Raw genomic sequence first — 20,056 nt, 5'->3', positions numbered from 1 at the left:
GAGTTTCTAGTTAAACATTAGGACTAGGGCAGTCCAGAAAGCCACAGGCCAACACTACTGTCTACTGTAAGTTATTGATAAACTGCTATAAGGTATATCTAGACCCAAAATGAAAAATGAATACCGTAGTTTTCGCTGCCTAAGACGCACTTTTTCCCCCCCAAAAAAAATAGGTGGAAATGTCTGCGCATCTTATGAAGCGATTATTGTCCCGTCGCCACCGCCATCGTGTTAGAATAGTCGGGCCGGGGCCAACTAGCTGACGCTGTTGCATTCTGAGAGTTGTAGTCCACTACGCGCACTCTCAAGCTCCCGGTGAGTGGAGAAGCAGCGCAGCACAGCCAGGGAAATACAATTCTCAGGATCTTGGAGGCAAGGTGCGCCAGGGAGTCAGGACTTGGAACCAATGTGACTGGCTCGGTCTGCAACTTTGCTTGACCCCAGGACAGGAGCATCACCCCCACCCCTGGCACTAGCAGCTGCTATCACTGAGGTGAGAGACCCTGACACCCCCAGGGCCAGCAGACCCCCACATCCTTTCTACCCCCCCCCATACACCCCATTTACTCTGCCGCAGTGTCCACCCAGTAACCTCAAAATAGCCCTCAACACTGTGTGTCCTGCTAGGAGCTGGCCTTTGTCTGTGGGTCCTGCTGGCCTGTGGGTCCTACTGGCCACTGGCCTGTAGGCCCGGCTGGGAGCTGGCCATGGCCTGAGGCCCACAGGCCATGGCCAGCTCCCAGCAGGGCAGGACCTACAGGCCAGCAGCCAGCAGGACCCACAGGTCCGCAGTCAGCTCCCAGCAGGACCAGCAGTCATTTGGTTCAGAATATTTTTTTTCTTGTTTTCCTCCTTTAAATCCTAGGTGCGTCTTATGGTCAGGTGAGACTTATGGAGCAAAAAATACAGTATATTGCAGCTACAAGTCCTTAAAGCTTACCTCAGGGCATAAATACTTTTGATTGAAATATATTCTTCAATAGCAACAAAGGATATAAATCAACTTTGTGCTCAACGAATGCCTTTGCAAACCCCAGTTTTTACCTACCTCATCAGTGACATCATCACTGTGCTGTACATAGCCTGTGCAAAGAGCAGAGCTGTGGGAAGGACCCAGCAGGCTCCACCTACTACAGGCTGCCAGCAGGAGGGGGCGGAGACAAGACCAGTCACCCTGCACAAGGAGAGAGAGTAGCAGTGAGCGGTCTTTATTACAGAAAGCTCCAGAACAGAGGGAAAGTCTCACACTGGATTACTGCAGAGATTTGGGAGAAATACACAAAGCACACCAAGATTCAAGGAAGATTACACAAAATTTGCTTATCCCAGAGATCAGCTTTAACCACTTGACAACTGGGCACTTAAACCCCCTTCCTAACCAGACCAATTTTCAGCTTTCGGTGCTCTCACATTTTGAATGACAATTACACAGTCATACAACACTGTACCCATATGAAATTGTTGTCCTTTTTTTTCACACAAATAGAGCTTTCTTTTGGTAGTATTTAATCACCTTTGGGTTTTTTATTTTTTGCGCTATAAAAGAAAAAAGACTGAAAATTCGGTAAAAAAATTAATTTTTCTTTGTTTCCGTTATAAAATGTAGCAAATTCGTAATTTTTCTTTGTAAATTTTGGCCAAAATTTATACTGCTACATATCTTTGGTAAAAATAAGTACAAATCAGTGGATATTATTTGGTCTTTGTGAAAGTTATAGAGTCCAAAAGCTATGGTGCCAATATCTGAAAATTGATCACACCTGAAGTACTGATGGCCTATCTCATTTCTTGAGACCCTAACATGCCAGAAAAATACAAATACCCCCAAATGACCCCTTTTTGGAAAGAAGACATTCCAAGGTATTTAGAAAGATGCATGGTGAGTTTTTTGAAGTTGTTTTTTTTTCCCACAATTCTTTGCAAAATCAAGATTTTTTTTTCTTTTTTCACAAAATTGTCATATTAGCAGGTTATTTCTCACACACCGCATACCACAAATTACACCCCAAAACACATTCTGCTATTACTCCCGAGTACAGTGATACCACATGTGTGAGACTTTTACACAGCGTGGCCACATACAAAGGCCCAACATGCACGGAGCACCTTCAGGCGTTCTGGAGCACCCAGGCCAATTCTGACATTTCTCTCCTTCATGCAAAAATCATCATTTATTTGCTAGAAAATTACATAGAACCCCAAAACATTATATATGTTTTTTTAGCAAAGACCCTAGAGAATACAATGGCAGTTGTTGCAACTTTTTATCTCGCACGGTATTTTTAGGAAAAAACAAAACAGTAAAGTTAGCCCAATGTTTTTGCATAATGTAAAAGATGAAGTTACGCCAAGTAAATAGATACCTAACATGTCACCCTTCAAAATTGCACACGCTCGTGGAATGGCGCCAAACTTCACTACTTAAAAATCCCCATAGGCGATGCTTTAAAATTTTTTACTGGTTACATGTTTTGAGTTACAGAGAAGGTCTAGGGCCTAAATTATTGCTCTCGCTCTAATGCTCGCATCGATACCTTACATGTGTGGTTTGAAACCCGTTTTCATATGTGTGCGGGACTTACGTGTGTGTTCGCTTCTGCAAGCGAGCACACAGGGACAGGGGCGCTTTAAAAACATTTTTTTTCTTTTTATTGTTTATTTTACTTTATTTATTTTAGTTAGACACTTTTTTCCCAAAAAATATTTTTTTTGATCACTTTTATTCCTATTACAAGAAATGTAAACATCCCTTGTCATAGGAATATGGCATGACAGGTCCTCTTTACAGTGAGATGTGGGGTCAATAAGACCCCACATCTCACCTCTAGGCTGGGAAGCCTGAAATTAAAAAAAAAAAATTAAAAAAAACGATCCTGACTTCAATCATAGCGGTGAGTCGGTAGAAGCACCGGAGGGCGGCGGGAAGGGGGGGGGGGCGTCCCCTCTTGCCTCCCGTAAGAACAATCAAGCAGCAGAACAGCTGCTATGATCATTCTTATGGTGTAGCACTGTAGGGAATCGCCGGCTGAAAAAGCTGATATCTGAATAATGCCTGTAGCTGCGGGCATCATTCAGATATCCCCGCACAAAGTCAAGGACATCATATGACGGCCAGCGGGCGGGAAGTGGTTAAAACGCTTTTTTTTTTTAACACAAAGTTGTCCATTTATACAATATTTCTAACATATAGCATGTACATACCAAAAATGACACCCCAAAATAGATTCTCCTACTCCTCCTGAGTACAGCGATACCACATGTGTGAGACTTCCACAGCCTGGCCACATACAGAGGCCGAGTACATCTGAGCATGGCAGAGTATGGCTGAGTATGGCTGAGTATGGCTCAGCATGGCAGGGTATTGCAGGGTATCGCCGAGTATGACTGGGTATGGCAGAGTATGGCTGGGTATCACCGAGTATTGCAGAGTATGGATGGGTATTGCAGAGCATGGCAGGGTATGGCAGGGTATTGCAGAGTATTGCGGGGTATTGCAGAGTATTGCAGGGTATTGCAGAGTATTGCGGGGTATTGCGGAGTATTGCAGGGTATTGTGGGGTATTGCGGGGTATTGCGGAGTATTGAGGAGTAATGCAGAGTATTGCGAGGTATTGCAGAGTATTGCAGAATATTGTGGGGTATTGCAGAGTATTGCAGAGTATTGCAGGGTATTGCAGAGTATTGCAGAGTAGTGCAGAGTATTGCAGAGTAGTGCAGAGTAGTGCAGAGTATTGCAGAGTAGTGCAGAGTATTGCACGGTATTGCAGAGTATTGCAGGGTATTGCAGAGTAGTGCAGGGTATTGCAGGGTATTGCAGAGTATTGCAGGGTATTGCACGGTATTGCAGAATATTGCAGGGTATTGCACGGTATTACAGAGTATTGCCGAAGAAATGCAGAGTATTGTAGAGTATTGCACGGTCTTACAGAGTATTGCATGGTATTGCAGAGTATTGCAGAGTATTGCACGGTATTGCAGAGTAGTGCAGGGATGGCTGAGCATGGATGGATGGATGTGACTGTATTTGTCACAGAGCAGCGCTGTGGGCACTACAAATCCAGCCCACAGCGCTGCTGCCATCCGATCCCTCCCCCTCTCCTCCCACACTGTCCTGATTGGTACACAGAGGGGAGAGAGGAACCGGCATCATGACATGACGCCGGTTTGTTTACATGTGATCGCTTCGTCATTTGACGGAGCGATCACATGGTAAACGGCCGTGATCCGTGATGCCGTGATCCGGTCACGGATGTTCTCGGGGGCACGTGAGGGAGGGATTCTGGGAGGATGTCCATGGACGCCCACCCAGAATAAGCTGACCGCGCTGTGGCCGTCTTTCGGCTATGGCCCGGTCGGCAAGTGGTTAAATGGTGGCTGCATTTGTTTTCTTTTCTCAGGCTTTCACCTGGTGATCCTGTTAATAACACATTTCCTATCCTAGGTTGCCTAGGTTGTAAGTTGGCTTACTGCCCTCCCCGAGGGCTTTCACACTGGGGCGGTGCGCTGGCAGGGCGTCCACAAAAAGTCCTGCCAGCAGCTTCTTTGGAGCGGTGAAGGAGCGGTGAACTCATTGAAATCAATGGGGCAGCGCTGAGATACTGCAGGCAAAACACCACTCCAGTGGCGTTTTGCGGGCGGATTTAACCCGTTATCGACCGCTAGCGGGGGGTTAAAACGCTAGTGGCCAAATAGCGGCGCTAAAACGACGGTAAAGTGGCACTAAACATAGCGCCGCTTTATCGCTGACTCCCTAGGCGGCTCGGTGTGAAAGGGGTCTTAAACTTCTCCACAACTTTATCCCTGGCCTGTCTGGTGTGTTCCTTGGCCTTCATGATGCTGTTTGTTCACCAAGGTTCTCTAACAAACCTCTAAGGGCTTCACAGAACAGCTGTATTTATACTGAGAATAAACTACACACAGGTGGACTGTATTTACTAATTAGGTGACTTCTGAAGGCAATTGGTTGCACTAGATTTGAGTTAGGGGTATCAGAGTAAAGGGGGCTGAATACAAATGCACGCCACACTTTTCACATATTTATTTGTAAAATATTTGGAAAACCATTTATTATTTTCCTTCCACTTCACAATTATGTGCCACTTTGTGTTGGTCTATCATATAAAATCCCAATAAAATACATTTACGTTTTTGGTTCTAACATGACCAAATGTGGAAAATTTCAAGAGGTATGAATACTTTTTCAAGGCACTGAAGCTGCCATTATGACCAATGCCCGCAGGTTGCTGAACTGAGTTAACCCCTTGCTCCCTGCTAGGTAGAATCTTTTCCCATGTGGTAGCATCCACTGCAGCCCAGAAGGCACTTTTGCTGTTTAAGTCCCAACTCACATCTTAAAGTGAACTGTCCCTATAGATTCACCATCTTAAAGTGATCCTTCCTTACAAACTCCTCTCTTAAGGCGGCCTGTACCAACAACGTTGCCTCCTAAAGGGATCTATCCTGTTTATTCCACATCCATGCACATCCTCTACTTAAAGCGGGGGTCCACCCACACCACCAAAAAAAAAAAAATATTAAAAGCCAGCAGCTACAAATACTGCAGCTGCTGACTTTAAATAAATGGCCACTTACCTGTCCCAGGGTCCAGCGATGTCGGCAGGCGACGCCGAGAACCCGCTCGATTCTCGGCAGCTGCCGCCGCCATCCTCAGTGAGGGAATCAGGAAGTGAAGCGTTGCGGCTTCACTTCCCGGTTCCCTACTGCGCATGCGCGAGTCGCGCTGCGTGTCCCAAGTGGTCCCCGCTCTCTCCTGGGACCTGTGTGTTTCCCAGGAGACAGCGCGGTGGGGACGGGAAGAGGCGTAGACTCCCGTGGGAGTCTATGCCGGAAGTGGGTGCAAATACCTGTCTTAGACAGGTATCTGCACCCCCCTCCCCCCTGAAAGGTGCCAAATGTGACACCGGGGGGGGGGGGGGGTTCTGAAAAGCGGAAGTTCCATTTTTGTGTGGAACTCCGCTTTAATGGCCTTGTAATCTGTTTTTCATTAAATCTTTTCTTGCTGTGTTTTTCTGTCTCCTTGTACCAAACACTGTGAACTCCTGAAGCTCTCCTTTCCCCCTCCACTTCTGTTTGTGTAGATAGAGCAGTACAGGTTAGTTGTGTTCATGTGCACTGCTACATGCAAACTTCAAATCCCATAGTCCATGTTGGGAGGAAGAAAGAGCATTTTAAACTTTTAGGTCCCTTGTAGCGTCACATATGGCGACCCATCACATTTGGCTACCTGCTGGAGTGCGCATGCGTGCCGCCGCCATATGCGTTCCAACACTTTTACGACAAAACAGCACAGTAAAAGCGGCTCCACCCCTAAGTCCTGGTTCAAGCCACTTTGCGACAGGACCCCTCGCGGGCTCGCTTCGCTCGTCACGGTTCGGGCACAGCCTCGCTTCGCTCAGCATTAATTATATTCTAACTCTATGTCCACTTGGATGGTGGGGCTTGGACCTGGACTTAGGGGTGCAGCCACATAATAACTGCACAAGCGCGGTTTAGCGTCAGTTCCGTCACACTATCTGACGGTTTTAGTGTGTCGTAAAAGTGTTGGAACGCATATGGTGGCGTCGCGCATGCGCACTCCAGCGGGTAGCCAAATGTGAGGGGTCGCCATATGTGACGCTGCGCCCCTTCACACTGGGCCGTACCATTGCAGTGCTTGACTGCTGAGGCGTAATGAGCCCAGGTCCAATTAACTGTAACATGAATGTATAGACAAATCGCTTCTCGGCCTTTTGGCTAAGATCAAGTGTAGTATCGACTTTAGCCCTTAGGGGTGTCTCTGCTTCACAGCTAGGACGTTGAGAACCACTTGTATCTATCCAAGCTAATTGGTCCTTGTGGGGTACCCTCTGCTCGGCCTGGTAGGATCGTTGATTAAATTCAGCTTCACCTACTTGCTGCTATTGGGTTAGAGGCTTAGCCCCCACAGGGAACGAGATTGCGGTCTTCCCTCCTCCCCCACTCCGCATTACTACCTCCGGGCAGTAGATGCTAGAGCCTTTTTAAAGGCTACGAAAAAGAGCGAAGACGTCGAGGAACCAGAAGGAAGCCGCCTAAGAAACATCTGAAGCGACATCCAAATCCTTGACGATGGGGAAGAGCGAAAAGAAGACCGGAAAAGAGAAGAAGAACCCCGTTCCAGCCACTTCCTCCAAGCCCGGGAATGCCGCTGCCTCAACCCCCGCCCCTACCCCGGCCGGCACCAGCCGACCAGGACCAGCCAAGCCAGACCAGCCTGCAGACGGGCTCCCAGCTTTGGAGCCATGGATGAAGCAGACGGTCGTGCTGCAGCTGAAGGAGGTGGACGGAAGAGTCCCCGACATGACCCCGGAGATCTTTGGAAAGAAGATGATCCTGGAACAGGGGTTCAGCAAAGCGGAGACGCTTTCTGTGCAGGCCTTCACAAGAGGTATATTCTTTATAACTTTTGTGTCGTTCCAGGTCTGCAGAAGATACTGGGAGATGGTGAAGACCAGTGGCCCTGAATCCCCTTTCCGGAAGTTCACTGCGAACTGCCCCATAACACGGGACGAAAAGCGGGTGACAGTGGCCATGAGGAACCCCCATACCAGTGGAAAGGACATAGCCACCTACCTCCAGAGGTTCTGCACCGTGGTGAAGGACCCGATCCAAATCTTCGATGCCAATGGCTTCTGGATAGGTAAGTGGTCTGTGCTCTGCAAACTGAGGAAAGACCCTTCGGGGGACATCCAGCACCTGCAGCCTTTCTTCTCCCTGGGATCCTCCGCAGGAATCCTCTTCTACCCCGGCATACCCTACAACTGTAACAAGTGTGGGCAGCCGGGACACATAGGGAAGGATTGTACAGAACTTGCTTGCAAGTTCTGTAGGGTGACAGGCCACGAGACCAAGGACTGTCCGAGGTCCAAAGCCTGCAACCTTTGCGGACTGGCAGAGCATGTCTTCAGACACTGCCCCCAGAGAACCCGGACCTACGCTGGAGCCGTAAGCCAGGGTAAGCCATCCGGGAGAAAGCTGCCAGAAAAACCAAAAGAACCTCGAAAGGCCAAAGGTAAGTCCACCCCCGCCCCACCTGCCCCTGCCCCTCCTGCCCCATCCCCTACCTCCAGCACACCCCCTCCCACCCCCTCTGTGCCGGAGGAGCCCCTCCCCACCCCTTCCCCCCCCAACCTGTCCTCCCTGGAGGACTTCCCCACCCTCCCACCCCCCTCCACCCCCACCAGTGGCCCAAGAGGAAGCCGGAAACGTAAGCCAGAGAGCCCAACAGCTGAGGAACCCGCCACCTCTACCAAACGGCCCAACGGGGTCCAACGCGACAGCGAGGGACCTAAGCAAGTAGTGGAGGACCTAGAGTCTGCAGGAGAGGAGGAGGAAGGGGAGGAGATCGTGGTCGACCCTGAGCATGACCTCCCCCCCAACGTCCACATCAGCCAGCAGATGATGGAGTCTGTCCTTGAGGAGCTGGGCCTGGCCCAGGACACAGGACAGGCAGAAGACGCAACGGAAGAGCCACCCCCCCCCTCCGGGGAGGTAAGTTCGGACCCTTGTTAACTAGACCCTCATACCCTTTTTCATTATGGCTGAGATCTCAATCTTTTCCATTAATGTGAGGAGTATCAAGGATACATCTAGAAGGCAAGCGGTCCTGACCTTTCTTTCAAGTCAGCAGAGTGATGTCTACATGCTTCAGGAGTGCGCCCTTCCTCCCTTGAGGAGGTACACTCATCTGTCCTCCCAGTGGACCCTTGGTCCCTCCTACTGGTCCGGGGGTGGCGATTGCAAGTCTGCAGGCGTAGCCATTCTGGTCAGGGGTGGGCGTTTCACGGTTGACTCTATCCATGAGCTAGTCTGTGGCCGTCTTTTGGTCATAGACGGCTCGTGGGTGGAAGAGCCAGTTAGGCTCATCAACGTGTACGCCCCCCCAGACAAGAATGCGCGGCTGGAACTTTTCCAGACCCTGCGGACCCAACTCGTCACCACCAGAACAGTAGTGATCGGCGGTGATTTTAACTGTCCGATCGAGGAGGATGGGCGCAGCTCCAGCATATACGCAAAACTTGATGCTACTTCTAGGCTGCTCAAGGAGATGATCTCGGAGGCCTCCTTGCAGGACGCCGTGGGATCCATAGGGAAAGGGACCGTGAACTATTCGTGGTGCCGACCCGATGGATCTGTGCGTTCCAGGATTGACTTCGTGCTCACTTCAAGAACAGTCAAGCATCGTGAGTTCTCCATGGTCCCCTGCTTTTTCTCTGACCACAGGGCTATTCACTTTCGGGGTGACCTGGGCGAGGGCTTTGCCCGCGGACCGGGTTCCTGGAAGCTGAATAGCACCCTGCTGGAAAACGAGGAATTGATGGGGGAACTCCGAGAAGCCTATGCCACCTGGACGGAGGAAAAGAGATTCTTCGGAAGGGTAAGTGACTGGTGGGAGTTTGTGAAGGTTAAGCTGCGTAGCTTCTTTCAGGCAAGGGGACGCCAGCGTGTGTGTGCCAGGAGGAGGGAACTCAGGAGACTGCAGCGTCAGTTGCAGTCCCTGCAGGACCTTCAGCACTGTGGCTGGGACGTTAGGCAGGACCTGGGGGACACCAAGAGGAGCCTGAAAGGACACTTCGAGGAAGAATCCAGGCACATTGTCTTCCGTGCCAAGGTGGAGAATCTTGAGAAAGGTGAGAAGTGTAATTCTTTCTTTTTCAGGAAACTTCACTCAGGACACACACCCTTGTCGGAGTTACGCGACGAGACCGGAACACTCCAGAAGGGGAAGAAGGCTGTGATGCAAGTGGTCAGCGACTACTACACCAACCTCTACTCCCCAAAAGAAACGGACACACAGGCGGCCGACAGGTTCCTGTCAGGTATCTCTAACCAAATTGATCCTGCAGGTTCATCAACCGTCAACGCCCCCTTGGTGCTGGAGGAGCTGCACTCTGCCGCTAAATCCTTTAGGCGAGGCAAGACCCCGGGCTGCGATGGTCTCCCAGTTGAGCTCTATGTAGCACTGTGGGATCTCGTGGGCCCGGACCTGCTCGAGCTGTACGAGGAGATGGTGGTGGAGGGCAGAATGCCTCCGTCACTGAGGGAGGGGATGATCACGATTTTGTATAAGCGGAAGGGGGAGAGATCGGATCTTAAAAATTGGCGTCCGATCTCTCTGCTGAACGTGGACTACAAAATCCTCGCCAAGGTCCTGGCCAACAGGTTGAAGTCTGTCATCGGACAGATCATCCACCCAGATCAGACTTGCGGCATTCCTGGTCGCAGGATTGCGGACAGCCTTGCGCTTGTCCGGGACACGGTCCAGTACATTCATGGCCGCCGTGTGCACGCGGCCCTGGTCAGTCTTGACCAGGAGAAGGCCTTTGACCGTGTCTCCCACGAGTTTATGTGCAGAGCTCTGCGCAGGTTTGGTCTTGGGGAAATGTTTTGTTCGTATGTAAATGTAATGTACACTGACATTTCTAGTTTGGTGCTGGTAAATGGCTGGAAAACTGACCCCTTCCCAATTTTGTCTGGGGTCAGACAGGGCTGCCCTCTCTCACCTCTGCTTTTTGTTTGTTGTATAGAGCTCTTCGCCCGAAGCATCAGACGGAACCCAGAGATCAGAGGGATAACCGCACCAGGACCGGACAGACGGGAGGTCAAGTGCTCACTCTACATGGATGACGTGACGGTGTTCTGTGCTGATCGGCGCTCCATCAACACACTCGCCCAGATCTGTGAGGACTTCGGCCAAGCTTCAGGGGCAAAGGTCAACTGCGGGAAGTCAGAAGTCATGCTCTTCGGAAACTGGTTCCTGCCTTCTTCTGCACCAATTCCTTTCAGCGTCAAGACGGACTTCATCAAAATTCTTGGGGTCTGGTTTGGAGCTGAGGGCGCAGCCCTGAAGTCCTGGGAAGAAAGACTGTCAAAGATGCGACAGAAGTTTGGACTTTGGAGCCCCAGAGAACTCACCATCGAAGGCAAAACACTGGTACTCCGCAGCGAGATCCTCCCTGTGTTGCAGTACCTCGCCCAGGCCTGGCCCCCTCGGGTTAACACCTGTAAGGCCATCACCAGGGCGGTGTTTCACTTCATCTGGAGCTCCAAAATGGACAGAGTGAAGTGGGCGGTTATGTTCAAGGAACCCCTCAAGGGCGGTAAGGGCGTGCCCGACATCGCTACACTATTGAGGGTGTGCTTTGCTTGTAACTGCATCCGCAGGACATTGGTGGACAGAACTGTGGACTCTGGTGGTAACTCTATGTCCCGTTTTTTCCTCCTGCCTCTATGGAGGACCCTGGGCTGGGACAAATGGGACAGCTCCATCCCCTACAACTGGGACACCCCTTGGTACTACTTGGACACCTTCAAGTTTATTAAGGAGCTGGGGCTACATGGAGTGAAGCCCGACTTGTGGAAGCCAAAAACTATCCACAAGTTGATCAGAGCATCGGACATTGTTGAGACTGTTCCAGGCCTCCCTTCAGCCACTTGTAAAGTGGTCTGGAGGAATGTTTCTTCAAAGAGACTCACCAACAGGCACAAAGATCTGGCATGGATGGCAATCCAAGGGGGGTTGCCACTCAGGACATTCATGCATGCCAGAAACCTGTGCAGATACAGGCACTGCCCCTTTTGCATCATCCAGGAGGAAACTGCTCTGCACATTTTCTGGGAGTGTCCCTTTGCACAGGACCTGTTGAGGGCCTTGGAACCGGAACTCAAAGACTTTATGCCACAGACTGCTATCACACACTTTGGTGTGTTGAACGGACTCTTCTGTGGAACTCATTCACAGGAGGACATTGACGGTGCCTGGCGGGTGCTGTGCTGCTTTAAGGACGCTTTATGGTGCGCCAGAATGCGCCTCATCCACCAGCGGGAGAGGATGTCCATCGAGGACTGCCGCAGACTGGTTCACAGTCTGCTCAGAGACTATCACTTGATGGACTTCAAGGAGGAAGAGGAGGTCTGAAGATTTCCCCATTCCCCCCCCCCCTCCCACCCGTGTATCCTTTGGCAGTTCAAATAAAGCTTCGGGCCTGTGAACTCTTTTACTCCCTCCCCTACCCCACCTTCTCCACCCCCCCCCATCACACCCGTTGCCCATTTGAATGTTATCTGACTGTATGACCGGATTTTTTTGTGAAATTGTTTTGAAGTACTGCTTTCAGGGTAATGCGGCGTCATGCATGATGTGATGTTTCGGGGTATTATTACTCTGCACAACACATTAGGCATCATACCGCAGGATGAATGTAATTTATTTGTATGCTTGGCAATGTACTGTTATGTAGTGTATTTATGCGCTGCGTCGCAGTACTGAATGTACCCTGTTTAAGTATTTGTTTTTTGTATATTTTCTTGCAAAATAAAGTATACATTTTCAATCAAAAAATGGATGTATAGACAAAACCTTCCCCCTTGCCCTCTCACTCCATGAAATAAACACACTTACAACCATTAGGTTGGAAAGGGCAAGGCCACAGCTTTATTAAATTCAACACATAACATGTGAACACATTTAACCAGTGCCAGTCACAGTTGTACTGTGAGCACATAATTCCAAAAGGGAGGAAGGGGGCCTGTCCTTACCATAAGTGCTGGACAGGCCGCCAAATTCCAATTTCCATCAAGGGCATAGTCCATTACAGCCATTTTTATGCTGGCAAGGTCAAGAAACCGCAGCAAGCTGTGACATACCATAGAAAAAAGGGGCAGGAGGGTGGGCAGCTCTTCCAAACACGTTTCTTGAAAGACCCAGAATTCCCTGGGGCATAACTTTTACCGAGCTCAAGGACAGCCCATCCCCCCTAACAACCAATCCTTGGTGACCACTCAGCCACCTTATCCCACACCTGGCCATGCCCCCATCAGTCAAGGCTCTCTTTAACTCAAGAGGTCTTCATTACTGCAAGGTGTGGCATAGCTCCCAACTGTCCCTGATTTAGAGGGACTTTCCCTGATTTGGATATCCCTCTTTCCCCCTCATTTGTCATAGAATGCATTAAGATAAAAAACCTTCTGCCTTTACAACTCCTTTAAAGTGGAGTTCCACCCACTTTTACAACTCTTCAGCAGCCCTCACTAAACTGTGCACTGTAAACGAATTGGATATTTTTAAAAAAAAATTCTCAGCACCTACTGTATATCTGCTGTATTCATTTTTCACTTCCTCCTCCCTGGCCGTGGCCCATCGCATCATTTCCTGTTTGCAATGCCTTCTGGGAAGGGGCGGCAACTTCCTCTGACACTGCCGTTGCTATGGAAACCTGACCTGAAACCTATTACACTGCTTGTGCTACACTGAGCATGTGCGAGATCTGCAAGGATAAGATCCAGGAAGAAATACAGTCTGGCTTCAGATGCCCACACTTAAGATGGCCACGGCCTGCTGTAAGTTTATAAAATAACAAACTACTGCTATAAACTAACAAAACAGACCTTAGTTTACAGACTAACTTTACTAGAATACATTAAGCTTGTGTATTAAAGGGGTATTTTTATTTAAAAAGTGTAATTTCAGCCGAAACACCACTTTAAGTGCTTTACTGATGCAAGCCTGGTTGGCTTTGGAGTGGTGGTGATGAAGGAAAAGTGGTCCCCGGCATGAGAGTGAAAGTGAACTCCTTCTTGTAGCATGTGCCAGGTGGGTGACCCAGGCCCCCATGATCCATGGGCCCATTGTGATCGGTTGAGCTTCTGGAGCTTCTGACCAGGGTGGATTTGATTTAAATCAAGTTGATTTAAATCACGATTTAAATCATATTTAAAATCGCTAGCAAAAAGGCTTGATTCAACTCGATTTATATCATAATTTTTAAAGAGCAACGGTCATCTCTGTCCCGCAGTGGCTCCTCCTCTGACCCGCTGTTGATTCACCGACAGTCCCATTCACTTTAATGGGACGGCTGGTGATGTGGCAGTGACACAACAAGGTGAGGGACGTAATGGTAGCAGGTGAGTGGATGCCCGCTAACAGGCGCTGCCATGATGGATCTGAAATGACAGGTGCTCATTAAATGTAAGGAATCATTCTTGACTCTTCAATATTTGTAAACAAAATGAAGGTTTCCTTTGTAGAATCTTAAGCTGTCAGGTTAGAAAAACAACAATATCAGAACCGATTCAATCATACAGTTTGTAGTGTACATAGATTTGCAAAACAATGGGATAAAGGAATATTCCTGAACTTTGGTTTATCTCATGGTTACTGGGAAATTGTGTGAATGCGGTGCATGTTATCTCAGCTTGCAAAGCTTGCATTCATTGAATGAGTTTACCAAAAATGTAAATATTGCACAATATACAGCCTCATGCTACATAAATAAGCTCCATTTCATGCTGAATAAACAAAATTATTAATGTATCTTAAATAGAAAACTATCTTCAGATAGATTTTTATTCCAAGAGCATTTTATTAATATACAGCCTCATGCTACATACTAAGCTCCATTTCATGCTGACTAAACAAAATTATTAATGTATCTTAACCACTTCTGGACCGCCCACTGTCGTTATATGTTGGTACTTTGAAAAGGAATATCATTGTTATGGCAGCAGCTAGCTGCCATAACCCCCGGTATCCTCTTCTTCAGCGGGCAGTCCGCTTCAAGATAAAAGTGGTCTCTGCGGCAGATTCGCCACAAGATCAATTTTATCGGCAGGGGAAGAGGGCCGCCTGCCACGCTCCGGTGCCCTACGCCGCCCTACCGAAGCCGTCGACAGCGGCGGTGGCGATCGGATCCTTTCCCTAGCCTGACATGGAGAGAGGGGAAGATGGCAGATGGCCTCCACCCGTCTGCATATCATTGCAGGGCGGAAGCGATGTCAAAACATCACTTCCGCCATTTTTTTTTTTGTAATTGCATTTTAGTGTAAATATGAGGTCTTTTTGACTCCAGATCTCATATTTAAGAGGTCCTGTCATGCTTTTTTTCTATTACAAGGGATGTTTACATTCATTGTAATAGGAATAAAAGTGACACAATTTTTTTTTTAAAAGAACAGTGTAAAAAAATAAAAATTAAAGGTAAAATAAATAAGAAAAAAAAATAATGTTTTAAACGCACCCCGTTCCGACGAGCTCGCGTGCAGAAAAAAAAATGTGCAGAAAAAAAAAAATGTATAATGTTTGGGGGTTCTAAGTAATTTCCTAGCAAAAAAAAAAATGTTTTTAACTTGTAAACAACAAATCTCAGAAAGAGGCTCGGTCCTTAAGTGGTTAAATAGAAAACTATCTTTAGATAGTTTTTTACTCCAAAAGCATTTTATTAAAATAAATTAAAAAATTTGAAATTTTAAAATAAATTTGATAAAAATCTTTTTTTTTTTTTTTAAATCATTGATTTATATCCACCCTGCGTCTGACTGGACCAAGTATCATACATGAGCCTATGTGATGTGTGTGAGTACTCCAGGAAGGAAGAGGTTATAGATGTGGTGACCAGCAGGATGGGGAGAAGAGGGCTAGGACCAACATCTATATGCGTAGAAGTATGTGGTTTGGGCTGAACATCCTGTGACACCCTGAAAACCTGTTTGTATAGTCAGGGCCCAGCTGCGTGTGACGGCCACGTTAAAACAAGCTGGGTTCTCATTACAAGCAAGCTCCTTTTAAGGCTCCATGCACACTGAAGCTCATAAACGGCCGTTTTTGGGAGTTTGGGCGTTTTTTTTTTTTAACAGCCCATAAACTCCCCTCTATGTTTTCCTAGGTGTCCATGCACACATGGAGGTTTTTGGATGTTTATCAGCAGTGGAGTTTATGGGCTGTTTTCTGAATGCCATAAAATCGCGTTCAGGAGTCGTTTTTCTGACCACAAAAAAGTCAAACGCTCATAAACACTGATAAACGTTGATAAACGCTAAAAAATGTGGCACACCAGCATTTTTTAACCGCTTGCCGGCCGCCGCATGTACATATTTGTCGGCAGAATGGCACAGCTGCGCAAATGGGTGTACCTGTACGTCCCTTTGAATTTGCTGCCGTGTGGTCGCATGCACGCCGCCGGCGGCGCATGCGCGACCCTGCCACGAGCTCCGTGAGTGTGATGTCACGGACTCGATGTCCGCGGAGATACCCGTGATCATCTCACGGAGCTGAAAGACGGGAAATGCTAATGTAAACAAGCATTTCCCCGTTCTGCCTAGTGACACTGTCACTGATCACAGCTCCCTGTTATCAGGAGCGGTGATCAGTGTCGTGTCACACACAGCCCCTACAGTTAGAACACATCCCTAGGACACACTTAACCCCCGCAGCGCCCCCTCCTGGTTAACCCCTTCACTGCCAGTCACATTTGCACAGTAATCAATGCATTTTTAATCACACTGATCGCTGTATAAATGTGAATGGTCCCAAAATCGCGCTAAAAGTGTCCAATGTGTCCGCCATAATGTCGCAGTCACAATAAAAATCGCTGATCGCCGCCATTACTAGTAAAAAAAAATATTAATAAAAATACTATAAAACTATCCCCTATTTTGTAGATGCTATAACTTTTGCGCAAACCAATCAATAAACGCTTATTGCGTTTTTTTTTACCAAAAACATGTAGAAGAATAAATATCGGCCCAAACTGAGGGGAAAAAAAAAATTCTTTATATATTTTTTTGGGGATATTTATTATAGCAAAAAGTAAAAAATATTGCTTTTTTTTTTAAATTGACGCTCTATTTTTGTTTATAGCGCAAAAAAAAAAAACAGCAGAGGTGATCAATTACCACCAAAAGAAAGCTCTATTTGTCGGGGAAAAAAGGACGTCAGTTTTGTTTGGGAGCCACGTCGCTTGTCAGTTAAAGCGACGCAGTGCCGAATCGCAAAAAGTGCTCTGGTCTTTGGCCAGCCAAATGGTCCGGGGCTGAAGTGGTTAACATTTTTGATCCATTAGATTAAAAAAAAAAATTAAAAATTAAAAAAAATAAAACGCTAATAAACGCTATTGCAAAAATGTTAAAAAACTTTGAAAGACTCACTGCAAAGCTACTGGCGTTTTTATAATGTTATTTTAACGTCCAGTGTGCATGGAGCCTAAAGATGTTGCCCAACATAGCACCAGGCTTACAAAAGGTTAAAAGTATAAACTAAAAAAAAAAAAAAAATACTAGTTGTAGTTTTTCCTTTAATACAATTTCTAGAACCTGGACCCACGCTTTGCTGATTCATACAGATTATCGGATTGCAGCTCAGATTTAATGTGCCATAAGCCGGAGTGAACAATGTCTGTACCGCTATCAGATAGCCAACCATGACCTGCACTGTACATCCACATCACAAGATAATCCCATTTCAGTGTAGCAAAGCCATTTAGTGTGATTGTCCTGTTGGAAAGCAGAGGCAAAGTATAGAAAGATCTTTCTTTATCATGTAGTGTGGTCAGTAGTCTGATATGGTTATTTACAGCTGAAAGACGACAGCATAGTACATAATGTGTCGTCTGGTACAGGCATGAAAAGCAGACAAGATCAGAGACAGTTATAACGCCAGCAATAGGCATGAAACGAAGGTAAGGCGACTAGATTGTTCAGCAGATGAATCACGACAGCCATGTACACACATTTCAGCCAATCAGGGATGTTTATTAAAGTGTACAGTATGTCAGCAGGGCACACAGAAGTGGCTCAGTCATTTTAAAACCATTAAGGGTGGTGCACAAAGGGAAAGATTGCTCTTCAGATTGCATGTGACAGAGGCATTGCATTACCATCTGTTTTAACCCCAGCATTCCGCAATTGCCTGCGTTGGACGCGGATATGCCCCCCACTCAATCACAGGGGGGTCACCTTTTGTGGGCGGTACTGCCCGCTGAACCTGTCAGCGGAGATCATTTTGCCATGCTGCGTTTCAAAGCATCACGCCCGTTGTCTTTGCAGCGGCGTGATGCTTTGAAACGCAGTGGGTGGTAAAAACGTGGCTTAGCTGCAAGTCTAAACTAGGCCTTAGTACACTATACAATAAAAAAATCCAGGCTGAGAACATCTTGTGTTTTAAATTTAACCTCTTGACCTCCAGGAGGTTTTACCCCCTTCATGACCAGGCCATTTTTTGCGATACGGCACTGCGTTACTTTAACTAACAATTGCGCAGTCATGCGACAATGTACCCAAATAAAATATATGTCCTTTTTTCCCACAAATAGAGCTTTCTTTTGGTGAGTTTTGATCACCTCTGCGTTTATTTTTTTATTTTTTGTGTGTTATAAACAAAAAAAGAGCAACAATTAAAAAAAAAAAAAATAATAATAATAAATGTTTACTTTATACCATCAAGACCAATATGTATTCTGCTACATATTTTTAATTAAAAAAATCCCAATAAGCATATATTGATTGTTTTTCACAAAAGTTACACCATCTACAAACTATGGAATATGTTTATGGTATTTTTATTTATTTTTATTTTTTACTAGTAATGACGGCGATCAGCGACTGCGACATTGTCACTTTTGACACTTTGACACTTTTTGGGGACCAGTGACACTAAATCAGTGATCAGTGCTAAAAATATGCACTGTCACTGTACTAACGGCACTGGCTGGGAAGGGGTTAACATCAGGGGTGATCAAAGGGTTAAATGTGTGCCTAGCCAGTGTTTGTGTACTGTGGGGGAGGTGCTTTTACTATGAGAAGACATTGATTCATGTCCCATGCTTTGCAGAGACACAGGATCCATGCCTTCCCTACTGACAGAACGATGATCTGCCTTGTTTACATAGGCAGATTGCTATTCTGGCTCTCTGCCTAATGATCGGCGGGTGCCTTCAGACATCGAGTCTACGGAACCCACAGATCAGCTCCTGCTGTGTGATTATACACAGCAGAAACAGGTCGCTGGCGGCTCGCATGTGCGCTCCAGACCCAGAAGTGCAGGATCACATACTAGGTACGTGATCCTGAGCAGCAGAGTCACCTTATCACCGTATATGGTTGGCAAGCGGTTGAAGTAAAGTTATTCATTTTAAGAAAGTAAATACTGAAACAAAGAGTTGCTAGGAGTTAGAGCTTTTTAGCAGGAGAAACTTTACATGCAAAACATTTTTTTCTTTTGACCTTAGCATTTTTTTCCCTTCTTTACACTGCTTGTAATACATGCTCAGTTCAGAGTAAACATGGGCAGAAGTTACATCTTCAGTGGTCACCCAATGGTTGAAGAGGGAAAACATTGGTTCAGAGAGCCAGAGGATGGAGTAGAGCTGTTCTCTTAGTCGGGTCTACCAATGAGGGTACAATTCGCCACTCCATTAGTTTGAGGCAAATCCTACGGGTTTGGGTTTTGTAGTTAAGGTGAATTTATGTGCAGATGCACTCGGGGAAAGTTTTTTAAACCACAATGCACTGAAGGGCCTTTGAACTATGGTCAGTAGGCTTAGAAGGGCCATGATATTAGCAGCCATGATATTAGTGAGTTGCAACAGGGGAAAGCTGACAACCTGCATAGGGAGAGATTATGATCAGTTAGAAAACTTTAATTCTGATTGCTAGCTCTTTGGGCAATCAACTCTTTTCAATATTTTTTTAAATGGTGGATTTCTTGTCTTTTTAATTTTTTTTTTTTTGGTTCTAGAGGTCAGGGGTCACTTTACTGGATCTAGTGTCCCAGCCATAGCAATTTCTTTTTTTGCAAGGATTCCCTTAAAAACAAATGTGTATGTATTTCAGGGGTGGTAATATATTTTATTGGGGGTATTTTTAATTTTATGTTGATAAAGGCATTTTTATAGCATTCACTTCTTGCTGACCATTTGTTCTTGTAGCTGCCTTTGTTCATAGCCTGCCGCTGCATCATATACAATTTTAATTTCAATTTTTAATTTTAATTTCAATTTTGTATGGGCCCTTAGACTCACAACATGAGGTAGGGCCTGTGGGTTTTTTTGTTTTAGTGAATGTTTCTTGCCTTTCATTTAAGTGCAGTCATAGATATACATAAGATACATTTTGCTCATGCCTGTTGTACTAATTTGTATTTTTTTTATCTTTACTGCACAACTAAAGTTGTCGACTCATAGGTTCTTGTATTTAATGAATCTTCATGTTCTTTCCTGAAGAAGCCACATGGCGAAACATGTAGAAA

General features: G+C 46.5%; 1 protein-coding gene and 1 pseudogene across 2 annotated transcripts in view; one reads left to right on the top strand and one right to left on the bottom strand.

Annotated features, from left to right (window-relative positions):
- PKHD1 (PKHD1 ciliary IPT domain containing fibrocystin/polyductin) overlaps positions 1-20,056 on the bottom strand; it is a 908,610-nt gene that overhangs the window by 601,590 nt on the left and 286,964 nt on the right. The window lies entirely within an intron of this gene.
- Positions 6,734-6,902, top strand: LOC141141989 (U2 spliceosomal RNA; annotated as a pseudogene).

The sequence above is a fragment of the Aquarana catesbeiana genome, linkage group LG04 (assembly GCF_042186555.1).
Source record: "Aquarana catesbeiana isolate 2022-GZ linkage group LG04, ASM4218655v1, whole genome shotgun sequence".
Lineage (NCBI taxonomy): Eukaryota > Metazoa > Chordata > Amphibia > Anura > Ranidae > Aquarana > Aquarana catesbeiana.
Note: the sequence above shows the minus strand (reverse complement) of the source record. Positions and strands in the feature narration are given on the sequence as shown.